Source organism: Orcinus orca, chromosome X, assembly GCF_937001465.1.
Source record: "Orcinus orca chromosome X, mOrcOrc1.1, whole genome shotgun sequence".
NCBI classification, from domain to species: domain Eukaryota; kingdom Metazoa; phylum Chordata; class Mammalia; order Artiodactyla; family Delphinidae; genus Orcinus; species Orcinus orca.
Window position 1 is genome coordinate 100,672,421 of NC_064580.1, and position 21,795 is coordinate 100,694,215.

Consider the following 21,795-nt stretch of genomic DNA (forward strand, 5'->3'; position numbering starts at 1 on the left):
GCTGAGATCCTCCTGTTTATTAAGCCAGTGACTAGGCCCTGACCCACACAAACTCCCTACCCAAGGCTGTGAGCAAGGTGATATAACTGTGGCCTTTTTTTTTTTTTTTTTTTTTTGCGGTACGCGGGCCTCTCACTGCTGTGGCCTCTCCCGTTGCGGAGCACAGGCTCCAGACGCGCAGGCTCAGCGGCCATGGCCCACGGGCCCAGCCGCTCCGCGGCACGTGGGATCCTCCCGGACCAGGGCACGAACCCACGTCCCCTGCATCGGCAGGCGGACTCCCAACCACTGCGCCACCAGGGAAGCCCTAACTGTGCCCTTTTCACCAAAGTTAACACCTGGACATATAAAGAGGCCTGTCTGCTTGAGGTCCCAGGTGTCTTTCCAAACAGGAGGAACTTGAAATCAATTGGAAACAAGGAATTAGGGGCTCAGTTGATTATTATGGACGAGAAGTATTGAAAACAGACTTTGATCTGGTGATTCCAGAAGAGGATGAATATCTCAGTAAATATATAATGAAAGGGTAGAGACATCCTTCCCAATACATAACAAGATGGGCTTAAGAAACTCTGGAGATTAAGACCCAGACATTATTAAAAGGGTCAAAACAAAACAACCGTAATATATTTGCATTACCCTTCCTTTGCATTGCCTAGTAAAAGGGATAAACATCTTCTCTATTGAAACAAAAGGTTACCAAATACTGATGATTTTCTTCTGGAAAGACTTCTTCCACTGATATTATTTGTTCTTTTATGACGCAGAGACCCTACATTAGCGATTGGATGGGTGGGTGGTGGAAGCCATAAAATGTTTTTAAAAAGGAAATGCTAGACTTGGCATTACCTGAAGATAGGGCTTTTTATACACTGTTCTAGAGCAATTTATATTTAATCCCTGGCATTGTGTTAAACAGTGGTAAACAGAGTGACCCTCCACCAACACTGGTTACTTTGGTGTCTCTGATATGGAATCTGCCTCCTCTAGACTGACCTGTGTGTAAAACCATCAGGCTGGCCTCTCTGTGACTCTAGACTGTACCTCAGCTAGCACTAGTAAGCAGGGGCTAGGACCACGTGTGGTGCACCTGCTGAGGTCTCTTGCCCTACTCCAGTGCTAAAGACACAGGAACGGATAGGGAATAGGTTCAGATCCACTGCTAGCTACCTGGATGAGGATCCTTTCCTTTTCTGGCCAGAAGGCGGGCTAAGAGGACCAAAGAGGGATGAGGCTCTGCTCATCCACATGTGGAAGTGCTACACAAATTTGGCCAAAATGGTGAGCCGCCATGTTGGAGGCAGGTTGGACAGGGGTTGGTGTATTTTCCCCCTCACAAAAGGCACAAGAACAGGTTTACGAGATGGGGGACTAGTGGTGAGGAAGGGCAGGATGGCATTTCTGGTGCAATACTGCCATCAAGAGGAACTCATTCCCAGATGCCAAGCACACTGCGCAGAGACGCCACAGAAACGGGGCCCCGCAGGATGGAGGGTCAGACTTTGAGGCGCGCCCCTCTGAAGTGGCCGGGTTGATGAGCCATCCTGCCTTTGGCAGGTTGGGCAGAGGTTGGCATTTCGTTTTTCCCTCGGCAAAGGGCAGAGGGAGAGGGCCTGGGGGAGGGGAAGGGGCAGGGCAGGTTGGCATTCGTGGTGCAGTAGTGCCATCAAGAGGAACGGGTCCGCCGATCCCGCGAACCCTGTACCCGTCCCTTCCTGGGGAGGAGTGACGAAGGATCGAAGGATCGAAGTCGGGAACACTGGACAGTGGCCCCGGGAAGTCAAGGGCTCCGCCTGGGAAGGGGCGGGAAGCGTGGCCCAAGGCCCGGCGGTGCCGTGGACGCTCCAGAGACGGGCAGTGGCACAAGGCGCACAGCCCGGCCGCCTGGCGTGTGCGGCTACAGGAAGTGGAGTCTCGGTGGACCCTGGTGGCCGCCACGTCTGGGCGGGACTAGAGGAAGCTGCTCCGAAGGAGGCCGGGCCGCGGTTCTGCGGGCATTTGGCCGCGTGTCCCTTCCCCTCGGCGCCAGAGGAGGTTCGGCCTAGGCGGGCCCAGGGCTCCGGAAGCCTCTCTGGGCCGCGGTGCGGCCCAGCCAGAGACCACCGCGGGCAACGGGAGTTCCGCCGCCCTTGGCGGCAGCGGCCGAGGCGGGCCCATCCACCTTCTTCTGTCCAGCTCAGAGACGACACGTGGAGCCTGGCTACCCAGTGCCGAGGGCGCCCGAGGCCCAACGAGAGCTGGCAGTCCGAGTCCAGAAGGGGACGGCGCTCGCGGGACGCAGGAGCCACCGCAGGAGGAGGCCTTCACCTGAGCCGAAGAGTCCAGTCAGTCGGTGGCTGCGCTGCCGTCTCGCGCGGTCTCCGGGATGGTGGCCCAGGCCTGACCTGGCCTGTCCCGAGGGCTCCCGGACGGGGCTCCCGGAGAGGAGAGGGCAGGACACGAGAGGAGAGGAGCTGAGCAGAGCCCCGCCGAGTGGACCCCCGGGCCGTGCATTTGCAGCAGGCTTCAGCTTTCTCCCCACGAGGCCCTGAGCCTCAGTTCAGCGATGAGCAGGAAAGGCCCCGGCTTGCATTCCGGCCTGGCCCTCCGGGTCTCGGCCGTGTGCTTGCACCTGCAGCCCAGCCAGGGAATCAAGGGGAAGGGGTCTGAAGAAGCTGCCTGAAGCTCACCTCTGATGGACTGAGAGGAACGCCTCCCCCCCCCGCCCCGTTGACCACCCTCTCCCCCATGACCACCACTCGTCCAGCTTGTCTGCCAAGGCCGGGAACGAGGTGCATACTCCTGGGCACGCGGCGGTGCCTTCGAGTCCCCGGCTGACCCGATAGGCCGCTTCTGGAGCAAGCTGTGCGGTGGCCCGTTCCTGCCCTTTTGCCCAGCTCTTATCTGCCGGGGCGGGGGTGCGTGGTGGGCTGGTGTGTGTGTGGGGGTCCGGTCCCGGGGCGGGGTGCGGTGTGGGGGAGGGCTTCCGACTGGGAGCAAGTCTCCAGGCTGGACCCCTCCCTCCCTCCACACGTACCCCTCCTGGAAGGGCGCTGAAACCCTCCCCGCGCCCCTCTCCTTTCGCGCCTGTGAGTCGCCCGACACGTTGTCAGGCCATCTTACGTGGGCAGAGCCTTTCCTTGGGGCCGGGTCCTGAGGTAGCTAGGCGCTCTGACTGGTGGCCCGCCGCAGGTGCCCTCAGCGTGCCCCTCTGGCCGGGGCCAACGGCGGCACCTGCAGAACGTGGAGCCGCTTGTGAAAACTCCCAGGAGTCTTCCCCAAACGAGAGGACCCCCGGGTCGTCCACGGGGAGGGAGGCCGAGGAATAGGGCGTCCCCCGGCCGCGGAGTTCCTGTTCCCGAGGTGAGCTCGGGTGCGGAAAACGGACCGGGATCCCCTCGCTGCGGACGGTGCCGTCCCTCTCTGCGTACCGATCGATCGTGGCCCACTTGGCGTCCCATCGCCAGTGGGTCCTGGGCACCCTGTGTCCTGCGGCACAGGAAGGGCCTCACGGGATGCGGCGGGGCCTGGGATCGGGACTCTCTATGGCGGGAGCAAGAAGTAGAGAAACCGAAACCCAGATCCAACTGTGAGAGGGTGGAACGTGCACAGCGCCCCTGCATTGCTCTTCCTCGTCTGCGTCTGGGAGCAAGCACTAACGAGGACACGTTCTCCGGGCTGTCTGCAGGGTGCTGCCCCCGACAGGGGACCGGGCGGCCACCTCCTCCCCTTTCCCCGTGGTCCACGGTGGCTGGGCCCGGGGCCTCCGCCGGGGCACCGGCAGCGGGTCCTGGGTCCCCGGTGGCCCTGAGACCCCAGGGACCCCACTGGCCGGCCTCGCTCCTGCAGGGAGGGCCAGGATCCAGGGGCCAGATGCCCTGGGGTGGGAGCTTCAGCTCCCTGTTCCTGAACATGGCGGCTGCCGAGGCCACGGCCCCGAGGGTGGGGAGCGCGGCGGGCCTGGCAGCCAGGGGCTCCTCGGTGGGCGAGCCCGGCCCCGAACCCCACCGCGTGTGGCTTCCACACCTACCGCGGAGGCGTGCCGGGCGGCCAGGTTCGGCCCGGGAATCCTCCCAGTGCTCCGAAGCCAGCCCTCCTCCCCGTCACGGGCCTTCCCCACGGTATGCACAGGCAGGGGCTGGAGGCCGTGCTGAAAAAGCTTCCGCTTGATGGCACTGTTGCCCCAGAAATGCCCAGCGCCTTCGCGAGCGTGGCCTCTCCCTCCGCCCTTTGCGGATCAAAAAAGGCCCAGGGAAAAAGGCCCAGGGAGGCCCAAGAGCCACCCAAGCCTTCCGAGTGGGCTGGGACCTACTGGGGGGTTGGGGGAGGCGGTGTCTCTTCCTTTTGGGGCTTCTCCTTGGCAGTAGGAGCGCACAGGTAAAGACCTCCCAAGGAATCCGTGCCTCGGTGGCTCCATCTCCACACCCCTCTGGGAGGGGTCTGGAGTCCACGTTGCCTGGCCCACAGGTCCTGGCGACCGGGACCCTGTCATGTCTGCACACCTGGGGACGGGCATCCACCTGGGTCGTGTCGGGCAGAACCCTGGCCCTCTCAGGACATTGATTCAGAGCCAGAGGTGGCACAGGGACCTGGGTTCCTCGTCTTCCTGCGTGGTTGCCTCTCTGCTGTTCTCATCCCGCTACGTGAACTGGCTTAAGGGCTCAGGAGCAGGCCCGAGAGGGTCTAGGCCACTGTGGCAGCGGGAGGCACTGACGGGGACCCAAGGGAGCTGGGGCACATTGCCCCTGCTCACCTCCAGGGGCGTCAGGCGGTCACTCTGCCACGGAGTGCCCGGGGTCGGGGGTGCAGGGAGGTGGTTTGGCGTTGCTGGGACAGGTGTACATCCCAGCGGCTCCCCTCCATCCGCACAGACAGATGACCCTGGGGAGGGCCATCAGTTCAGTAGACCCTTCTGGGGAGCTCTCCATGGGAGTGTGTCTGTACTCTCGCCTCAAACCCCCCCGGACTCGTTCGTCGGTTCATTCACTCGTTCCCTGCTCCACTCGTTCATTCGTAAGCACGCAGGTACACGAACGTGTGCGTGGGCGCGCGTGCGTATCACGTGTGCGTCGTGCGTATCACGTGTGCGTCGTGCGTAAGCTCGTGTACGTGCGCCTACAGGGCGTGTACAAAAGGTCCCTTCTCTTGTACCTTCTCCCTGTAACCGCCTCGGGGGTGCCGCTGTGGATAGAACTTTCTCCCGGTCAAAGCCAAAGCCCTCGCCGTTGCTCGATGGCCGCTCCCAAGTTGTCCCCGTCTGCGGAGGGAAGCACGCGTCATTTCTGCGTGCGTATGTGTGCTCCCGGGGTTGAATGCAGGTGGGGGCAACGGGCCGCAGAGGGCTGTGTGCATGTCGCCTGCTCCCCGGCCCCAGCAGGCTCACGTAGCGATAGGTAGTCTTCTGCCTTTTCGGCTGCTCTCACGGCGCTATAGGCGTGCCGTGGCGTCGGCGCGTCTGTGCGGAGTCGACGTCGTGTCCTGCTAGGTCCCCTCCGTTTCTTTTCGGACAGCTGCCCAGGGTAGGGTGCCCTTGTCTGTGCCCGGAGGCAGGAGCGTAGGGTGTCTCACGTGCCCCTCCTCTTTGGACGCTAGGCTTCCGCCTCGTTCCTTCCTCTCCTCTTCTGTCTCCCACGGAAGTGGCTCTGAGGCGCGGGCCACTGAGTCTGTCGTTACCAGGGTGTGGGTGAGCGTGACCAGGGTACGTTCTCCGGCGTCGGCGCCCACCCAGAGGAGAGGAGCAGGGTAGATCTCATGTGGGCCACGGCCCAGAGCACGTTCCCTTAATGCCCGGAAAGTACGTGCGGTGGACCTTTGTGCGGCCAGAGGGGAGACGAGTGGGTGCCCCTTTACCCACGCGTCCTAGGAACTGCTGGGAAGTTGTGGAGGACGCGCGCGGGCTTGCCAAGATACCTCGGGGTGTCCCGCCATAGTCGCACGTGTGCAGAGCCGAGGAGACAAGCTCCGCGCCTGTCAACACCAGGGTGTGATGGCTGTGCTTCCCGCCGGAAGGAGATTTAGGGGGATGACGGGATCAAGGTTTTCACTGGACGCGCTTCTTTGTGTACAAACTGCTTCTGTCTAACGACCCCCCTGCCCCGGCTGGCATCCGTGCCATTTCCGAAGGACGCGTGGAGTTGATTCTTCACGCTTGCGCCTCGTTCGGAAGTTTTTGGTTGGCCCGGGGGTGCCGGTACACTCGAGTAGGAACCGGAGGCACTCTCTCTCGAGGTTGCGCGGGCGGGGGTGTACGCGCACCCCCCCAGCCCCCCGTTCACCGGCACCGTGGTGGTCCCACACTGAGTGATGGGCGTTCGGTTCTCTCTCGTTGCAGAGGAGGCAGAGCGGAAGGAAAGGAGGAAGAGGGAAACCGGGGACGTCGGTCATCTCCAGGCGCTGGTGTTCTGGGTGAGTGCGTGCTCTTCTGTGCTCTCCCCTTCCCCCGTCCGAAATAGTCTATTTCATCAGCGGAAAAAGTCAGTGATTCTGCTAGTTCAGCAAGGCTCAAGAAGGAGGGACTCCCAGGTGGGATCGTGGCACGGGGACACTGGTGTACTGTGCCGGAGTTCTTGGCCACGGTAGGAAAGGCTCTCGAGTCGGATCCTGACTGGGGGGCCGGAAGAAAGAGGTGCATGGACGAGCATCTGTGTACGGTTACCCTAGGTGATCGGTACGTAGCATTTGAGGTCCGTGTCCTGCGGGGGCGGGGAGAGTGGAAAGGGATCGGGCCCGGGCCGCTTGCACCGGCACCAGGGCCCGGTCTGGGCTCCGGCCTCCGTGAAGCCAACCGCCCGTGACGTGATCACTCGGCGCCCCACCTCACCCCCGAGAAGCAGCAGTGCCAGCCCAGCCCGACGTGGGGGCCGGCGGTGGGGAGACCCTTTGAGGGGGAGCCAGGCCTCGTGGGCTTTTTGCCTCCTGTGCTCTGAGTGGAGCCCGTGATAGCCGTTCCTCCCGTCCTCTCCTGATCGCTCTTGGGCCCGGCTCTCTCCGCCGTGGCCCTCCACCAAGCCAGGAAGGACTCGGGGACGTGCCCTTGCGGGATGATGAAGAGGGGGCGCCCGCTGGGCGGCGTGGAGGTTTGGCACGGGGCAGCCCTCTGTGGGGCTCCTTGCACTCCCCAAGTCTGCCTCTTGACAAACCAAGGAACTTGACAGTGTGGGGCCTTCCAGGAGGTGTACGTCCCCTTCTTCCGTGTGGGACATGTCGCCTGAGTGGGTGCGTGACCGGCAGCCGGAGGTGTTTTCTTTCTGTCTCTGTTTCTCCCTTCTCCTTCCTGTCTTCTGTTGAAACAGTCTTGCCGGGAGGAGGACGCCTCCTACCCTGGCTCAGAGTAATTGAAGGCTTCTCCAGGCGGGCTGGTGAGCGGGTGGCGCCGTGGTTTAGCGAGGGGTCGGCGGCGCGGCTGACGTTCCGTGGTTAGCGAAGGGCGGAGGCAGGGTTCGAGCAGCAAGGGCAGCGTGGCATTTCTGGGGTGACACTGCCTTCCAGAGGACCCTGTTTGGCCATCCCAAGAGCCCTTCACGGTAATATCTGGGCGTCGAGTCAAGTCCTCCGGCGTGGGGCGTGGGTCCCGGAAGACGTGCACTGAGCACGGCGGGGCTCTTGCGGCTTTTCTTTCCTCGACGCACCTCGGTACCGCGGCTTGAAAGAATTGCCAAGGCCCGGAGGCGCAGCAGATTCGGAGTTAGAGAAAGAGAGGAAGGCGTGCTGAGACAAAAGCCAGGGAAAAGGAGAGAAGATGCGATCCCGTCCCGTCCCGCCCCGTCCCTCCGGTTCTTTTCAGCACGGAGGACGCGTGGTGCTTCCCGAGGCGGCGGTGGACCAGAGCTCTCTTCTCTTTCCAAGGCCTCGTGTCCGCGGAGCACTTGGCATCCAGAGTGTGTTCCTTGAGCCAACATGGGTGGGGCCGGTGGCGGCAGTGCCCCCAGTGGCCCACCCCGCCCTCCACCCAAGTCAGTGCGACCAGGCAGGCGCTGAGAGGATGCTTAAGGGCAGGAACCTGTGTCTAAACCACATTCGCCAGTGCACCGCAAAGAAACTAAAGAGGAGTCCGCGGTGGCTCCCAGTCGCTCCGAGGTGTAAAGCACAGCGAGTTGGCGGGAGCCTACACCCACCCACACACCCACCCCGGGGGTGTCTTCCCATCCCTGGCCTTCCCCTGGGCGGTGTCAGGAGACTGACCCGCTCCGGCGTCTCTGGGGCAGCGCCCGGCGGCCCTCCCGACGGACCCGTGCGTGCCACCGTCCACGCCTGAACACCAAACCCCACTGCCACCCTCCCGCCCCCGGGCCGCCGCGGGAGAAGAGCCAGGTCCTCGGGGGAAGTCCATCGTCTTGGCATAGGAGGCCGAGCTCGTCCCGCACCGCGTCTGTGGCTGTGGGCTGCCGGCCCTTTGCTTCGGGCTGCTTGCCCCTCGGTGACTGGTGAGAAGGTGCCTCGCCGGGCACCGGCCAGACGTGACTGGATCTCTGTGCTCACACTCAGAGTGTTTCCCGAGGCGTTAGGCAAATGTGGGCTGCTAAAGACACAGCTGCCGGTCCAACGGCTGGGTGCCTGGATGGGGAGTCCTAACGGCAGGCTAAGAGGACCCCACAGAGACGAGGCCCCGCAGGATGCAGGGCCAGAGTTTGAGGCGCGCCCCTCTGAAGTGGCCGGGTTGATGAGCCATCCTGCCTTTGGCAGGTTGGGCAGAGGTTGGCATTTCGTTTTTCCCTCGGCAAAGGGCAGAGGGAGAGGGCCTGGGGGAGGGGAAGGGGCAGGGCAGGTTGGCATTCGTGGTGCAGTAGTGCCAATCAAGAGGAACGGGTCCGCCGATCCCGCGAACCCTGTACCCGTCCCTTCCTGGGGAGGAGTGACGAAGGATCGAAGTCGGGAACACTGGACAGTGGCCCCGGGAAGTCAAGGGCTCCGCCTGGGAAGGGGCGGGAAGCGTGGCCCAAGGCCCGGCGGCGCCGTGGACGCTCCAGAGACGGGCAGTGGCACAAGGCGCACAGCCCGGCCGCCTGGCGTGTGGGGCTACAGGAAGTGGAGTCTCGGTGGACCCTGGTGGCCGCCACGTCTGGGCGGGACTAGAGGAAGCTGCTCCGAAGGAGGCCGGGCCGCGGTTCTGCGGGTATTTGGCCGCGTGTCCCTTCCCCTCGGCGCCAGAGGAGGTTCGGCCTAGGCGGGCCCAGGGCCCCGGAAGCCTCTCTGGGCCGCGGTGCGGCCCAGCCAGAGACCACCGCGGGCAACGGGAGTTCCGCCGCCCTTGGCGGCAGCGGCCGAGGCGGGCCCACCGACCTTCTTCTGTCCAGCTCAGAGACGACACGTGGAGCCTGGCTACCCAGTGCCGAGGGCGCCCGAGGCCCAGCGAGAGCTGGCAGTCCGAGTCCAGAAGGGGACGGCGCTCGCGGGACGCAGGAGCCACCGCAGGAGGAGGCCTTCACCTGAGCCGAAGAGTCCAGTCAGTCGGTGGCTGCGCTGCCGTCTCGCGCGGTCTCCGGGATGGTGGCCCAGGCCTGACCTGGCCTGTCCCGAGGGCTCCCGGACGGGGCTCCCGGAGAGGAGAGGGCAGGACACGAGAGGAGAGGAGAGGAGCTGAGCAGAGCCCCGCCGAGTGGACCCCCGGGCCGTGCATTTGCAGCAGGCTTCAGCTTTCTCCCCACGAGGCCCTGAGCCTCAGTTCAGCGATGAGCAGGAAAGGCCCCGGCTTGCATTCCGGCCTGGCCCTCCGGGTCTCGGCCGTGTGCTTGCACCTGCAGCCCAGCCAGGGAATCAAGGGGAAGGGGTCTGAAGAAGCTGCCTGAAGCTCACCTCTGATGGACTGAGAGGAACGCCTCCCCCCCCCGCCCCGTTGACCACCCTCTCCCCCATGACCACCACTCGTCCAGCTTGTCTGCCAAGGCCGGGAACGAGGTGCATACTCCTGGGCACGCGGCGGTGCCTTCGAGTCCCCGGCTGACCCGATAGGCCGCTTCTGGAGCAAGCTGTGCGGTGGCCCGTTCCTGCCCTTTTGCCCAGCTCTTATCTGCCGGGGCGGGGGTGCGTGGTGGGCTGGTGTGTGTGTGGGGGTCCGGTCCCGGGGCGGGGTGCGGTGTGGGGGAGGGCTTCCGACTGGGAGCAAGTCTCCAGGCTGGACCCCTCCCTCCCTCCACACGTACCCCTCCTGGAAGGGCGCTGAAACCCTCCCCGCGCCCCTCTCCTTTCGCGCCTGTGAGTCGCCCGACACGTTGTCAGGCCATCTTACGTGGGCAGAGCCTTTCCTTGGGGCCGGGTCCTGAGGTAGCTAGGCGCTCTGACTGGTGGCCCGCCGCAGGTGCCCTCAGCGTGCCCCTCTGGCCGGGGCCAACGGCGGCACCTGCAGAACGTGGAGCCGCTTGTGAAAACTCCCAGGAGTCTTCCCCAAACGAGAGGACCCCCGGGTCGTCCACGGGGAGGGAGGCCGAGGAATAGGGCGTCCCCCGGCCGCGGAGTTCCTGTTTCCCGAGGTGAGCTCGGGTGCGGAAAACGGACCGGGATCCCCTCGCTGCGGACGGTGCCGTCCCTCTCTGCGTACCGATCGATCGTGGCCCACTTGGCGTCCCATCGCCAGTGGGTCCTGGGCACCCTGTGTCCTGCGGCACAGGAAGGGCCTCACGGGATGCGGCGGGGCCTGGGATCGGGACTCTCTATGGCGGGAGCAAGAAGTAGAGAAACCGAAACCCAGATCCAACTGTGAGAGGGTGGAACGTGCACAGCGCCCCTGCATTGCTCTTCCTCGTCTGCGTCTGGGAGCAAGCACTAACGAGGACACGTTCTCCGGGCTGTCTGCAGGGTGCTGCCCCCGACAGGGGACCGGGCGGCCACCTCCTCCCCTTTCCCCGTGGTCCACGGTGGCTGGGCCCGGGGCCTCCGCCGGGGCACCGGCAGCGGGTCCTGGGTCCCCGGTGGCCCTGAGACCCCAGGGACCCCACTGGCCGGCCTCGCTCCTGCAGGGAGGGCCAGGATCCAGGGGCCAGATGCCCTGGGGTGGGAGCTTCAGCTCCCTGTTCCTGAACATGGCGGCTGCCGAGGCCACGGCCCCGAGGGTGGGGAGCGCGGCGGGCCTGGCAGCCAGGGGCTCCTCGGTGGGCGAGCCCGGCCCCGAACCCCACCGCGTGTGGCTTCCACACCTACCGCGGAGGCGTGCCGGGCGGCCAGGTTCGGCCCGGGAATCCTCCCAGTGCTCCGAAGCCAGCCCTCCTCCCCGTCACGGGCCTTCCCCACGGTATGCACAGGCAGGGGCTGGAGGCCGTGCTGAAAAAGCTTCCGCTTGATGGCACTGTTGCCCCAGAAATGCCCAGCGCCTTCGCGAGCGTGGCCTCTCCCTCCGCCCTTTGCGGATCAAAAAAGGCCCAGGGAAAAAGGCCCAGGGAGGCCCAAGAGCCACCCAAGCCTTCCGAGTGGGCTGGGACCTACTGGGGGGTTGGGGGAGGCGGTGTCTCTTCCTTTTGGGGCTTCTCCTTGGCAGTAGGAGCGCACAGGTAAAGACCTCCCAAGGAATCCGTGCCTCGGTGGCTCCATCTCCACACCCCTCTGGGAGGGGTCTGGAGTCCACGTTGCCTGGCCCACAGGTCCTGGCGACCGGGACCCTGTCATGTCTGCACACCTGGGGACGGGCATCCACCTGGGTCGTGTCGGGCAGAACCCTGGCCCTCTCAGGACATTGATTCAGAGCCAGAGCTGGCACAGGGACCTGGGTTCCTCGTCTTCCTGCGTGGTTGCCTCTCTGCTGTTCTCATCCCGCTACGTGAACTGGCTTAAGGGCTCAGGAGCAGGCCCGAGAGGGTCTAGGCCACTGTGGCAGCGGGAGGCACTGACGGGGACCCAAGGGAGCTGGGGCACATTGCCCCTGCTCACCTCCAGGGGCGTCAGGCGGTCACTCTGCCACGGAGTGCCCGGGGTCGGGGGTGCAGGGAGGTGGTTTGGCGTTGCTGGGACAGGTGTACATCCCAGCGGCTCCCCTCCATCCGCACAGACAGATGACCCTGGGGAGGGCCATCAGTTCAGTAGACCCTTCTGGGGAGCTCTCCATGGGAGTGTGTCTGTACTCTCGCCTCAAACCCCCCCGGACTCGTTCGTCGGTTCATTCACTCGTTCCCTGCTCCACTCGTTCATTCGTAAGCACGCAGGTACACGAACGTGTGCGTGGGCGCGCGTGCGTATCACGTGTGCGTCGTGCGTATCACGTGTGCGTCGTGCGTAAGCTCGTGTACGTGCGCCTACAGGGCGTGTACAAAAGGTCCCTTCTCTTGTACCTTCTCCCTGTAACCGCCTCGGGGGTGCCGCTGTGGATAGAACTTTCTCCCGGTCAAAGCCAAAGCCCTCGCCGTTGCTCGATGGCCGCTCCCAAGTTGTCCCCGTCTGCGGAGGGAAGCACGCGTCATTTCTGCGTGCGTATGTGTGCTCCCGGGGTTGAATGCAGGTGGGGGCAACGGGCCGCAGAGGGCTGTGTGCATGTCGCCTGCTCCCCGGCCCCAGCAGGCTCACGTAGCGATAGGTAGTCTTCTGCCTTTTCGGCTGCTCTCACGGCGCTATAGGCGTGCCGTGGCGTCGGCGCGTCTGTGCGGAGTCGACGTCGTGTCCTGCTAGGTCCCCTCCGTTTCTTTTCGGACAGCTGCCCAGGGTAGGGTGCCCTTGTCTGTGCCCGGAGGCAGGAGCGTAGGGTGTCTCACGTGCCCCTCCTCTTTGGACGCTAGGCTTCCGCCTCGTTCCTTCCTCTCCTCTTCTGTCTCCCACGGAAGTGGCTCTGAGGCGCGGGCCACTGAGTCTGTCGTTACCAGGGTGTGGGTGAGCGTGACCAGGGTACGTTCTCCGGCGTCGGCGCCCACCCAGAGGAGAGGAGCAGGGTAGATCTCATGTGGGCCACGGCCCAGAGCACGTTCCCTTAATGCCCGGAAAGTACGTGCGGTGGACCTTTGTGCGGCCAGAGGGGAGACGAGTGGGTGCCCCTTTACCCACGCGTCCTAGGAACTGCTGGGAAGTTGTGGAGGACGCGCGCGGGCTTGCCAAGATACCTCGGGGTGTCCCGCCATAGTCGCACGTGTGCAGAGCCGAGGAGACAAGCTCCGCGCCTGTCAACACCAGGGTGTGATGGCTGTGCTTCCCGCCGGAAGGAGATTTAGGGGGATGACGGGATCAAGGTTTTCACTGGACGCGCTTCTTTGTGTACAAACTGCTTCTGTCTAACGACCCCCCTGCCCCGGCTGGCATCCGTGCCATTTCCGAAGGACGCGTGGAGTTGATTCTTCACGCTTGCGCCTCGTTCGGAAGTTTTTGGTTGGCCCGGGGGTGCCGGTACACTCGAGTAGGAACCGGAGGCACTCTCTCTCGAGGTTGCGCGGGCGGGGGTGTACGCGCACCCCCCCAGCCCCCCGTTCACCGGCACCGTGGTGGTCCCACACTGAGTGATGGGCGTTCGGTTCTCTCTCGTTGCAGAGGAGGCAGAGCGGAAGGAAAGGAGGAAGAGGGAAACCGGGGACGTCGGTCATCTCCAGGCGCTGGTGTTCTGGGTGAGTGCGTGCTCTTCTGTGCTCTCCCCTTCCCCCGTCCGAAATAGTCTATTTCATCAGCGGAAAAAGTCAGTGATTCTGCTAGTTCAGCAAGGCTCAAGAAGGAGGGACTCCCAGGTGGGATCGTGGCACGGGGACACTGGTGTACTGTGCCGGAGTTCTTGGCCACGGTAGGAAAGGCTCTCGAGTCGGATCCTGACTGGGGGGCCGGAAGAAAGAGGTGCATGGACGAGCATCTGTGTACGGTTACCCTAGGTGATCGGTACGTAGCATTTGAGGTCCGTGTCCTGCGGGGGCGGGGAGAGTGGAAAGGGATCGGGCCCGGGCCGCTTGCACCGGCACCAGGGCCCGGTCTGGGCTCCGGCCTCCGTGAAGCCAACCGCCCGTGACGTGATCACTCGGCGCCCCACCTCACCCCCGAGAAGCAGCAGTGCCAGCCCAGCCCGACGTGGGGGCCGGCGGTGGGGAGACCCTTTGAGGGGGAGCCAGGCCTCGTGGGCTTTTTGCCTCCTGTGCTCTGAGTGGAGCCCGTGATAGCCGTTCCTCCCGTCCTCTCCTGATCGCTCTTGGGCCCGGCTCTCTCCGCCGTGGCCCTCCACCAAGCCAGGAAGGACTCGGGGACGTGCCCTTGCGGGATGATGAAGAGGGGGCGCCCGCTGGGCGGCGTGGAGGTTTGGCACGGGGCAGCCCTCTGTGGGGCTCCTTGCACTCCCCAAGTCTGCCTCTTGACAAACCAAGGAACTTGACAGTGTGGGGCCTTCCAGGAGGTGTACGTCCCCTTCTTCCGTGTGGGACATGTCGCCTGAGTGGGTGCGTGACCGGCAGCCGGAGGTGTTTTCTTTCTGTCTCTGTTTCTCCCTTCTCCTTCCTGTCTTCTGTTGAAACAGTCTTGCCGGGAGGAGGACGCCTCCTACCCTGGCTCAGAGTAATTGAAGGCTTCTCCAGGCGGGCTGGTGAGCGGGTGGCGCCGTGGTTTAGCGAGGGGTCGGCGGCGCGGCTGACGTTCCGTGGTTAGCGAAGGGCGGAGGCAGGGTTCGAGCAGCAAGGGCAGCGTGGCATTTCTGGGGTGACACTGCCTTCCAGAGGACCCTGTTTGGCCATCCCAAGAGCCCTTCACGGTAATATCTGGGCGTCGAGTCAAGTCCTCCGGCGTGGGGCGTGGGTCCCGGAAGACGTGCACTGAGCACGGCGGGGCTCTTGCGGCTTTTCTTTCCTCGACGCACCTCGGTACCGCGGCTTGAAAGAATTGCCAAGGCCCGGAGGCGCAGCAGATTCGGAGTTAGAGAAAGAGAGGAAGGCGTGCTGAGACAAAAGCCAGGGAAAAGGAGAGAAGATGCGATCCCGTCCCGTCCCGCCCCGTCCCTCCGGTTCTTTTCAGCACGGAGGACGCGTGGTGCTTCCCGAGGCGGCGGTGGACCAGAGCTCTCTTCTCTTTCCAAGGCCTCGTGTCCGCGGAGCACTTGGCATCCAGAGTGTGTTCCTTGAGCCAACATGGGTGGGGCCGGTGGCGGCAGTGCCCCCAGTGGCCCACCCCGCCCTCCACCCAAGTCAGTGCGACCAGGCAGGCGCTGAGAGGATGCTTAAGGGCAGGAACCTGTGTCTAAACCACATTCGCCAGTGCACCGCAAAGAAACTAAAGAGGAGTCCGCGGTGGCTCCCAGTCGCTCCGAGGTGTAAAGCACAGCGAGTTGGCGGGAGCCTACACCCACCCACACACCCACCCCGGGGGTGTCTTCCCATCCCTGGCCTTCCCCTGGGCGGTGTCAGGAGACTGACCCGCTCCGGCGTCTCTGGGGCAGCGCCCGGCGGCCCTCCCGACGGACCCGTGCGTGCCACCGTCCACGCCTGAACACCAAACCCCACTGCCACCCTCCCGCCCCCGGGCCGCCGCGGGAGAAGAGCCAGGTCCTCGGGGGAAGTCCATCGTCTTGGCATAGGAGGCCAAGCTCGTCCCGCACCGCGTCTGTGGCTGTGGGCTGCCGGCCCTTTGCTTCGGGCTGCTTGCCCCTCGGTGACTGGTGAGAAGGTGCCTCGCCGGGCACCGGCCAGACGTGACTGGATCTCTGTGCTCACACTCAGAGTGTTTCCCGAGGCGTTAGGCAAATGTGGGCTGCTAAAGACACAGCTGCCGGTCCAACGGCTGGGTGCCTGGATGGGGAGTCCTAACGGCAGGCTAAGAGGACCCCACAGAGACGAGGCCCCGCAGGATGCAGGGCCAGAGTTTGAGGCGCGCCCCTCTGAAGTGGCCGGGTTGATGAGCCATCCTGCCTTTGGCAGGTTGGGCAGAGGTTGGCATTTCGTTTTTCCCTCGGCAAAGGGCAGAGGGAGAGGGCCTGGGGGAGGGGAAGGGGCAGGGCAGGTTGGCATTCGTGGTGCAGTAGTGCCAATCAAGAGGAACGGGTCCGCCGATCCCGCGAACCCTGTACCCGTCCCTTCCTGGGGAGGAGTGACGAAGGATCGAAGTCGGGAACACTGGACAGTGGCCCCGGGAAGTCAAGGGCTCCGCCTGGGAAGGGGCGGGAAGCGTGGCCCAAGGCCCGGCGGCGCCGTGGACGCTCCAGAGACGGGCAGTGGCACAAGGCGCACAGCCCGGCCGCCTGGCGTGTGGGGCTACAGGAAGTGGAGTCTCGGTGGACCCTGGTGGCCGCCACGTCTGGGCGGGACTAGAGGAAGCTGCTCCGAAGGAGGCCGGGCCGCGGTTCTGCGGGCATTTGGCCGCGTGTCCCTTCCCCTCGGCGCCAGAGGAGGTTCGGCCTAGGCGGGCCCAGGGCCCCGGAAGCCTCTCTGGGCCGCGGTGCGGCCCAGCCAGAGACCACCGCGGGCAACGGGAGTTCCGCCGCCCTTGGCGGCAGCGGCCGAGGCGGGCCCACCGACCTTCTTCTGTCCAGCTCAGAGACGACACGTGGAGCCTGGCTACCCAGTGCCGAGGGCGCCCGAGGCCCAGCGAGAGCTGGCAGTCCGAGTCCAGAAGGGGACGGCGCTCGCGGGACGCAGGAGCCACCGCAGGAGGAGGCCTTCACCTGAGCCGAAGAGTCCAGTCAGTCGGTGGCTGCGCTGCCGTCTCGCGCGGTCTCCGGGATGGTGGCCCAGGCCTGACCTGGCCTGTCCCGAGGGCTCCCGGACGGGGCTCCCGGAGAGGAGAGGGCAGGACACGAGAGGAGAGGAGAGGAGCTGAGCAGAGCCCCGCCGAGTGGACCCCCGGGCCGTGCATTTGCAGCAGGCTTCAGCTTTCTCCCCACGAGGCCCTGAGCCTCAGTTCAGCGATGAGCAGGAAAGGCCCCGGCTTGCATTCCGGCCTGGCCCTCCGGGTCTCGGCCGTGTGCTTGCACCTGCAGCCCAGCCAGGGAATCAAGGGGAAGGGGTCTGAAGAAGCTGCCTGAAGCTCACCTCTGATGGACTGAGAGGAACGCCTCCCCCCCCCGCCCCGTTGACCACCCTCTCCCCCATGACCACCACTCGTCCAGCTTGTCTGCCAAGGCCGGGAACGAGGTGCATACTCCTGGGCACGCGGCGGTGCCTTCGAGTCCCCGGCTGACCCGATAGGCCGCTTCTGGAGCAAGCTGTGCGGTGGCCCGTTCCTGCCCTTTTGCCCAGCTCTTATCTGCCGGGGCGGGGGTGCGTGGTGGGCTGGTGTGTGTGTGGGGGTCCGGTCCCGGGGCGGGGTGCGGTGTGGGGGAGGGCTTCCGACTGGGAGCAAGTCTCCAGGCTGGACCCCTCCCTCCCTCCACACGTACCCCTCCTGGAAGGGCGCTGAAACCCTCCCCGCGCCCCTCTCCTTTCGCGCCTGTGAGTCGCCCGACACGTTGTCAGGCCATCTTACGTGGGCAGAGCCTTTCCTTGGGGCCGGGTCCTGAGGTAGCTAGGCGCTCTGACTGGTGGCCCGCCGCAGGTGCCCTCAGCGTGCCCCTCTGGCCGGGGCCAACGGCGGCACCTGCAGAACGTGGAGCCGCTTGTGAAAACTCCCAGGAGTCTTCCCCAAACGAGAGGACCCCCGGGTCGTCCACGGGGAGGGAGGCCGAGGAATAGGGCGTCCCCCGGCCGCGGAGTTCCTGTTCCCGAGGTGAGCTCGGGTGCGGAAAACGGACCGGGATCCCCTCGCTGCGGACGGTGCCGTCCCTCTCTGCGTACCGATCGATCGTGGCCCACTTGGCGTCCCATCGCCAGTGGGTCCTGGGCACCCTGTGTCCTGCGGCACAGGAAGGGCCTCACGGGATGCGGCGGGGCCTGGGATCGGGACTCTCTATGGCGGGAGCAAGAAGTAGAGAAACCGAAACCCAGATCCAACTGTGAGAGGGTGGAACGTGCACAGCGCCCCTGCATTGCTCTTCCTCGTCTGCGTCTGGGAGCAAGCACTAACGAGGACACGTTCTCCGGGCTGTCTGCAGGGTGCTGCCCCCGACAGGGGACCGGGCGGCCACCTCCTCCCCTTTCCCCGTGGTCCACGGTGGCTGGGCCCGGGGCCTCCGCCGGGGCACCGGCAGCGGGTCCTGGGTCCCCGGTGGCCCTGAGACCCCAGGGACCCCACTGGCCGGCCTCGCTCCTGCAGGGAGGGCCAGGATCCAGGGGCCAGATGCCCTGGGGTGGGAGCTTCAGCTCCCTGTTCCTGAACATGGCGGCTGCCGAGGCCACGGCCCCGAGGGTGGGGAGCGCGGCGGGCCTGGCAGCCAGGGGCTCCTCGGTGGGCGAGCCCGGCCCCGAACCCCACCGCGTGTGGCTTCCACACCTACCGCGGAGGCGTGCCGGGCGGCCAGGTTCGGCCCGGGAATCCTCCCAGTGCTCCGAAGCCAGCCCTCCTCCCCGTCACGGGCCTTCCCCACGGTATGCACAGGCAGGGGCTGGAGGCCGTGCTGAAAAAGCTTCCGCTTGATGGCACTGTTGCTCCAGAAATGCCCAGCGCCTTCGCGAGCGTGGCCTCTCCCTCCGCCCTTTGCGGATCAAAAAAGGCCCAGGGAAAAAGGCCCAGGGAGGCCCAAGAGCCACCCAAGCCTTCCGAGTGGGCTGGGACCTACTGGGGGGTTGGGGGAGGCGGTGTCTCTTCCTTTTGGGGCTTCTCCTTGGCAGTAGGAGCGCACAGGTAAAGACCTCCCAAGGAATCCGTGCCTCGGTGGCTCCATCTCCACACCCCTCTGGGAGGGGTCTGGAGTCCACGTTGCCTGGCCCACAGGTCCTGGCGACCGGGACCCTGTCATGTCTGCACACCTGGGGACGGGCATCCACCTGGGTCGTGTCGGGCAGAACCCTGGCTCTCTCAGGACATTGATTCAGAGCCAGAGCTGGCACAGGGACCTGGGTTCCTCGTCTTCCTGCGTGGTTGCCTCTCTGCTGTTCTCATCCCGCTACGTGAACTGGCTTAAGGGCTCAGGAGCAGGCCCGAGAGGGTCTAGGCCACTGTGGCAGCGGGAGGCACTGACGGGGACCCAAGGGAGCTGGGGCACATTGCCCCTGCTCACCTCCAGGGGCGTCAGGCGGTCACTCTGCCACGGAGTGCCCGGGGTCGGGGGTGCAGGGAGGTGGTTTGGCGTTGCTGGGACAGGTGTACATCCCAGCGGCTCCCCTCCATCCGCACAGACAGATGACCCTGGGGAGGGCCATCAGTTCAGTAGACCCTTCTGGGGAGCTCTCCATGGGAGTGTGTCTGTACTCTCGCCTCAAACCCCCCCGGACTCGTTCGTCGGTTCATTCACTCGTTCCCTGCTCCACTCGTTCATTCGTAAGCACGCAGGTACACGAACGTGTGCGTGGGCGCGCGTGCGTATCACGTGTGCGTCGTGCGTATCACGTGTGCGTCGTGCGTAAGCTCGCGTACGTGCGCCTACAGGGCGTGTACAAAAGGTCCCTTCTCTTGTACCTTCTCCCTGTAACCGCCTCGGGGGTGCCGCTGTGGATAGAACTTTCTCCCGGTCAAAGCCAAAGCCCTCGCCGTTGCTCGATGGCCGCTCCCAAGTTGTCCCCGTCTGCGGAGGGAAGCACGCGTCATTTCTGCGTGCGTATGTGTGCTCCCGGGGTTGAATGCAGGTGGGGGCAACGGGCCGCAGAGGGCTGTGTGCATGTCGCCTGCTCCCCGGCCCCAGCAGGCTCACGTAGCGATAGGTAGTCTTCTGCCTTTTCGGCTGCTCTCACGGCGCTATAGGCGTGCCGTGGCGTCGGCGCGTCTGTGCGGAGTCGACGTCGTGTCCTGCTAGGTCCCCTCCGTTTCTTTTCGGACAGCTGCCCAGGGTAGGGTGCCCTTGTCTGTGCCCGGAGGCAGGAGCGTAGGGTGTCTCACGTGCCCCTCCTCTTTGGACGCTAGGCTTCCGCCTCGTTCCTTCCTCTCCTCTTCTGTCTCCCACGGAAGTGGCTCTGAGGCGCGGGCCACTGAGTCTGTCGTTACCAGGGTGTGGGTGAGCGTGACCAGGGTACGTTCTCCGGCGTCGGCGCCCACCCAGAGGAGAGGAGCAGGGTAGATCTCATGTGGGCCACGGCCCAGAGCACGTTCCCTTAATGCCCGGAAAGTACGTGCGGTGGACCTTTGTGCGGCCAGAGGGGAGACGAGTGGGTGCCCCTTTACCCACGCGTCCTAGGAACTGCTGGGAAGTTGTGGAGGACGCGCGCGGGCTTGCCAAGATACCTCGGGGTGTCCCGCCATAGTCGCACGTGTGCAGAGCCGAGGAGACAAGCTCCGCGCCTGTCAACACCAGGGTGTGATGGCTGTGCTTCCCGCCGGAAGGAGATTTAGGGGGATGACGGGATCAAGGTTTTCACTGGACGCGCTTCTTTGTGTACAAACTGCTTCTGTCTAACGACCCCCCTGCCCCGGCTGGCATCCGTGCCATTTCCGAAGGACGCGTGGAGTTGATTCTTCACGCTTGCGCCTCGTTCGGAAGTTTTTGGTTGGCCCGGGGGTGCCGGTACACTCGAGTAGGAACCGGAGGCACTCTCTCTCGAGGTTGCGCGGGCGGGGGTGTACGCGGACCCCCCCAGCCCCCCGTTCACCGGCACCGTGGTGGTCCCACACTGAGTGATGGGCGTTCGGTTCTCTCTCGTTGCAGAGGAGGCAGAGCGGAAGGAAAGGAGGAAGAGGGAAACCGGGGACGTCGGTCATCTCCAGGCGCTGGTGTTCTGGGTGAGTGCGTGCTCTTCTGTGCTCTCCCCTTCCCCCGTCCGAAATAGTCTATTTCATCAGCGGAAAAAGTCAGTGATTCTGCTAGTTCAGCAAGGCTCAAGAAGGAGGGACTCCCAGGTGGGATCGTGGCACGGGGACACTGGTGTACTGTGCCGGAGTTCTTGGCCACGGTAGGAAAGGCTCTCGAGTCGGATCCTGACTGGGGGGCCGGAAGAAAGAGGTGCATGGACGAGCATCTGTGTACGGTTACCCTAGGTGATCGGTACGTAGCATTTGAGGTCCGTGTCCTGCGGGGGCGGGGAGAGTGGAAAGGGATCGGGCCCGGGCCGCTTGCACCGGCACCAGGGCCCGGTCTGGGCTCCGGCCTCCGTGAAGCCAACCGCCCGTGACGTGATCACTCGGCGCCCCACCTCACCCCCGAGAAGCAGCAGTGCCAGCCCAGCCCGACGTGGGGGCCGGCGGTGGGGAGACCCTTTGAGGGGGAGCCAGGCCTCGTGGGCTTTTTGCCTCCTGTGCTCTGAGTGGAGCCCGTGATAGCCGTTCCTCCCGTCCTCTCCTGATCGCTCTTGGGCCCGGCTCTCTCCGCCGTGGCCCTCCACCAAGCCAGGAAGGACTCGGGGACGTGCCCTTGCGGGATGATGAAGAGGGGGCGCCCGCTGGGCGGCGTGGAGGTTTGGCACGGGGCAGCCCTCTGTGGGGCTCCTTGCACTCCCCAAGTCTGCCTCTTGACAAACCAAGGAACTTGACAGTGTGGGGCCTTCCAGGAGGTGTACGTCCCCTTCTTCCGTGTGGGACATGTCGCCTGAGTGGGTGCGTGACCGGCAGCCGGAGGTGTTTTCTTTCTGTCTCTGTTTCTCCCTTCTCCTTCCTGTCTTCTGTTGAAACAGTCTTGCCGGGAGGAGGACGCCTCCTACCCTGGCTCAGAGTAATTGAAGGCTTCTCCAGGCGGGCTGGTGAGCGGGTGGCGCCGTGGTTTAGCGAGGGGTCGGCGGCGCGGCTGACGTTCCGTGGTTAGCGAAGGGCGGAGGCAGGGTTCGAGCAGCAAGGGCAGCGTGGCATTTCTGGGGTGACACTGCCTTCCAGAGGACCCTGTTTGGCCATCCCAAGAGCCCTTCACGGTAATATCTGGGCGTCGAGTCAAGTCCTCCGGCGTGGGGCGTGGGTCCCGGAAGACGTGCACTGAGCACGGCGGGGCTCTTGCGGCTT

General features: G+C 64.6%; 1 long non-coding RNA gene across 3 annotated transcripts in view; it reads left to right on the forward strand.

Annotated features, from left to right (window-relative positions):
* Positions 1 to 6,309: 6,309 nt before the first annotated feature.
* LOC125962901 (uncharacterized) overlaps positions 6,310 to 21,795 on the forward strand; it is an 84,221-nt gene continuing 68,735 nt past the window's right edge. Inside the window, exon 1 of one of the 3 annotated variants that reach the window (XR_007474724.1) lies at positions 6,310 to 6,384. This is a non-coding gene — a long non-coding RNA (uncharacterized LOC125962901). Of the gene's footprint in view, positions 6,385 to 13,412; positions 13,488 to 20,298; positions 20,590 to 21,795 lie in introns of those variants that run through there. The other 2 variants (XR_007474725.1, XR_007474723.1) reach the window with 2 other exon arrangements.